The 5,000-nt window shown below is 44.1% G+C and overlaps 1 protein-coding gene and 1 pseudogene across 7 annotated transcripts in view; one reads left to right on the plus strand and one right to left on the minus strand.

The window, feature by feature from the left end:
* rbfox1 (RNA binding fox-1 homolog 1) overlaps positions 1–5,000 on the plus strand; it is a 168,592-nt gene that overhangs the window by 43,228 nt on the left and 120,364 nt on the right. The window lies entirely within an intron of this gene.
* LOC131344770 (U2 spliceosomal RNA) lies at positions 2,556–2,734 on the minus strand (annotated as a pseudogene).

Genomic DNA, 5,000 nt, shown 5'->3' on the forward strand with positions numbered 1-5,000 from the left:
TCTCTCTCTCTCCTCCCCCTCCCTCTCTTTGCCTCTCTCCATCTCTCCTTCGCTCTTTTCCTTGTTCGTTCCCATCTGTGCTGACTCGGCGGAGTCGCTCTCCCTCTCCGCTTCTCCTCCATTACATCTGTTCCGTGTTTCTCGTTTATCGGAGCCGCAGCCTCGTTACCCAGAATCCCTCACTCCTCCCTCACACTGCATTTACGCCCGCTTCTCTTCTCTTCTCTTCTCTTCTCTTCTCTTCTCTTCTCTTCTCTTCTCTTCTCTCTCCTCGTGATATTTTAATGTGTAGAACTGTAAAGAACATTAAAAGGATAAATCAGAATATTTATTCTTAAAAAAAGAAGTGAGCGTACATGAGCACGGAGGAGCAGAAAAGAGGAGAAGAATTCCGTCAGAGGGAGGAATTAGAGCTGATTAAAAGTGGCGAGTCATTCGCTTCACGTCGGCTCAGCTGGAGTGCACACGTGTGTGTTCACAAACACGAGCGCAGTGTGTGTGTTCAAACACAGCCTGTGTTTTTATTTATTTACACCCCCCACACACACACACCAGGAAATCCACGCTTTTTATTTCATCGGGTTATGCAGGGGGGTTGTGTGTGTGTGTGTGGTGGTGGGGGGGAGGGGGGTGTTTGGCAGATTTACTCAGTGAGAGTTAAACCCGACGTGACCCGGAATCTGTTTCATGTTCCTGAAAAACCAGACTAAATATGGAAATCATTAGAATCTTCATGTCGCTGTGTGTGTATGTGAGAAAAATACAAAACCTTCCATGGCTTTTGTTATAATTTCATTTTTTAACATTTGTGCTCAAAGTCGTCGAAGAATGTAAGAGCCAGATTTTAATCACAATGAGGTGTAATAAAATAAAATACTAGGAAATAAAGGAGAAGGTTTAAAGACACGAGTGTTATTGGGTCATAAAATACAAGAGCCAATCAGATTCCAGTATGCAAATGAGGGATTAAAGAAAGAAAGGAGGTTCCACACAGTACAGCATTAGGAAGTAATAGAAATATATATACATACATATATATATATATATATATCTAGATGTGTTACTGTGTCACAAAACATAAGAGCCAATGAGCTTCTGGTATGCAAATGAAGGTTAGAAAGTGTATGTATATATATATATATATATATATATGTGTGTGTGTATATATAAAAGTGAAGCATAAATGATAAGTACAGATTCTGCTCAAGACACGACACAATAAAATAAAGTTTAATAAAAAATTAAATGAAATGTAATTAGAATAAAAAGGATACGTTTAAGACGAAAATTCAACTTGCCAATCAGGTGCAAATGAAGGTGGGAACTGCGTTTGAGCCGAAATGCACTTCAATTCAGAAAGATCACTTTCTCATACCTTGTGAGTGAAGTTAGACTGTGTTGCATGTGTGTGTGTGTGTGTGTGTGTGTGTTTAGGGTGTGTATTGTTTAATTTCAGCGCTCGCTGTACTCTCGCTATCGTGTGGCGCTCTCGGGTTTCAGCGGGCCACGTCAGTCGATGAAATGAGCGATAGTCCGTGTCATCAGGAGATGATGATGATGATGATGATGATGATGATGAGCCTCGGTAACCTTCAGTAAGCAGTGAGAGACGAGCGCCGAGCCCAGAGACGCCAAAGGACACCGGCTTTTGTCAGCGATGTTTGCACGCGCTCAATACGGCCCGGTTATTGTTTGATTGTAAACAGGAGGGATATATGTGTGTGTGTGTGTGTGTGTGTGTGTGCTTAAACGATTGGCTCAGAGAGAGAGAGAGAGAGAGAGAGGTGATGTATGGATGGAAACGGGGGCGGACACCATCTGCTAGGCCTCGCCGGGCACATGTGTTCCTGTGTGTGTGTGTGTGTGTTTGTGTGAGTGATTAGTCTCTGGCATTCGTAATAATGTTTGTTTGCTTTTGCAGCTGTTGCACTATTTGGCGCCGCATCGCCATTTCTCATTTCACAAAACAGTGTTTTTTTAAAATTATTTATTTATTTATTTATTCCTTTTTTTTTTTTGTATAAAAGCGACGCTCTGCGTGGAAACAAGCGACGCTGCGAATAAACGTCGGAACTTTATGATGCTTATTAATGAATTAAGACTTTCAGGGAATGTGTAGGTGTGACCACCGGGATGAGATTTTACAGTTTTGGGAACTTCTTAAGCACACGCTCGTCTCTCTCGTGACTCAGGGTGTAAAGAACAGATGATCTGCAGCGGTATTTTCAACATCAGATTGTTAGCTAAAGAACGGAAGTTGTAGCAAAATCGTATCAGGAAATTTTCTCTCTAAATCATACAGTGATATCTTGAATGCCTTCTTGTTGTTGTTTCGCTGAACCGCTCTATAAAGCTTTTTCTTAAAATTTGAACGCATTTAGGACATTGTCTGGATTTGTTTTTAAATAAAACAAATATTTGTTTATTATGTTTGAGTCCGCAGGTTGCACCGCCTGCCCTTCCCCCAGATACTGAATAGTTCAAATGGATTAAAAAGGAAAATGTGCCGCATTTTTACATTTCATCAAATTTACCCAAAATACTAAAATGTGAAAAAAGGTTTAAATGAGGCAACATATCTGGCAACCCAAAACATCCCCAAGCAAGCCCGTTTTCTGGCTCCCAGCTGTAAAAATCTGTTTAATATAGTCCTAATAAAGTCCTCATATAGAGGATGTATCAGATATGAAACTGATAAGAACAGATAATACATTAAATATCTCTTCTCAGAAATGTGCATCATCGTGAGAAGTAACTGACAAAATTATACCTGTTATGGAAACTTAGCACCTTCTGATGCGAGAAATCTGATTGGAGAATTCATTGGAAAAGTTCAGACTGTCCTGAGGGTGTGCAAACTTTTGCACCCAGCTGTAGTCCTGATGAATAGTGGTGAGATTGGAGTGTAGTTTTTATTTCGTTGTAAAAGTGAAAGAGAGATGGAGAAAGTACAGATTCAGAGCTGGCACCTTTACTATGTGTGTGTGTGTGTGTGTGTGTGTGTGTGTGTTTTCCGGCCGTCTCGGAGTAATTACAGCACCGCTGAGAGATTGGCTCCTCTGTGTTTAACACATCTGAATGAAGACGTGTCAGCTCGCGACAATGTCGACTCGTAACCCCTGTCCAGCGCGGATCTCGCTCTTCTCCTCCGCCGTACGCTCGGCAGGGGACGAAGCGGCGTGAGGGCGGGGCTTTCGACGCTAGATTAAAGCTGCCTTAACCGTTTTCCGTGAAAGAATCACGCTCCAGCTAGCAGGCAGCTCATTAGAAACAAACTCCAGCGAGAACAAAGTGAGCAGGAAAAAAAAACGTCCAAAGGAACCCTCGGGAGCTCAGGACTGTCTCAGGATGTCTGCTTCGTTCCTTGAATCTTAAGGAGAGGAGGGTTCAGAAAATCTGGAGTGAGGTTTGGAGTAGCGCTGTCTCATTAGCGCTCGTCAAAATATCGTGAATGTTGATGTCAGTGTTTTGCAGTGAGTATCTCAGGAAGTACCATGAGGCAAGCTAGTTCATCTGTACACTGACAACTGACGCTGGAGATGTCTTCCAGAACTGGCACCAGAGATCGCTGACCCCAGAGACTCCTTCCACGACTGACCACAGAGACTCCTTCCATGACTGACCTCAGAGATTCCTTACAGAAGTGACACCTGTGATAACTGACCCCAGAGACTCCTTCCAGAACTGACCCCAGAGACTCTTTCCATGACTGACCCTAGAGACTCCTTCCAGAACTGAACCCAGAGACTCCTTTCATAACTGACCCCAGAGACTACTTCCAGAACTGACCCCAGAGGCTCCTTCCATGACTGACTCCAGAGATTCCCTCCAGAACTTATATTGAAGACCCCATTCCTTGACTGACCCCAGAGACTCCTTCCAGAACTGACAAGAGAGAGTCCTTCCATGACTGACCCAAGAGACTATTCCCGTGACTGACTCCAGAGACTCCTTCCAGAACTGGCCCCAGAGACTCCTTACATAAGATTCCTTCCAGGCCTGACCCCCGAAACTCCTTCCAGAACTGACCCCAGAAACTCCTTCCAGAACTAACATCAGAGACTCTTTCCATGACAGACCCAAGACTCCTTTCATGACTGACCCCAGAGACTCTTTCCATGACAGACTCCAGAGACTCCTTTCATGACTGACTCCAGAGACTTTATCCAGAACTGACCCCAGAGACTCCTTTCATGAGACTGTCCCCAGAGATTCCGTCCATGAGACTGACCCCAGAGACTCCTTTCATGAGACTGACCCCAGAGATTCCGTCCATGAGACTGAACCCAGAGACTCCTGCCATGAGATCTAACCCAAAGATTCCTGCGAGATCTAACACTGGAGACCAACACCAATCAGAATCCAGACTTCAACAGTGCAAATACACAACATTTATTGTATTGACCTTTATTCTGTGTCATTATGTTTTTGTTATTTTCCTGCTATAATATTCCGAGCCTTCGCTCACCCGATCATTCCGAGTCATTCCGAGCACTCTGCACTTTCCGCTCAGCGTAATGCATGAAGCCATTATGAAGTTGTTTCCCAAAGGCTGACAGTATGTTATATATCCATCTGAGCGGAGTGTTATGTGCAGATCTTTAACCCAGGCCCCGAGGAAGCCACACTGCAGCTTTCCGCTTTGTGGAGCGTAATTAGAGGCGTACAGTCATGTGGCGACATCAGGGTCTGATTTCAGAGGCATTAGTGCTTTCCGGAAAACACACTTTGTCACCAGCGTCGTTTCCGAGCTGTAGAAGATGAATATAATAATGAGATGGTATCGTTGCACTGGCTCTTTCTCAAGCCGAGGTGAACGAAGTGGACTCAGATGTGGAAAAAACACAAACAGTCACATTATGCCGCCGTATATAAAGCAAGCCTGAGCGTCCGTCAGCATAGTCATAAGGAATGCATAATGATGGACAGTTCGGAAAACAAACTTCGCTGCGACACGTCGCCAGCTTTCCATGGGAGACGGTTGTCCACGTGTCCAGGAG

Source organism: Hemibagrus wyckioides, linkage group LG02 (genome assembly GCF_019097595.1).
Source record: "Hemibagrus wyckioides isolate EC202008001 linkage group LG02, SWU_Hwy_1.0, whole genome shotgun sequence".
NCBI lineage: Eukaryota > Metazoa > Chordata > Actinopteri > Siluriformes > Bagridae > Hemibagrus > Hemibagrus wyckioides.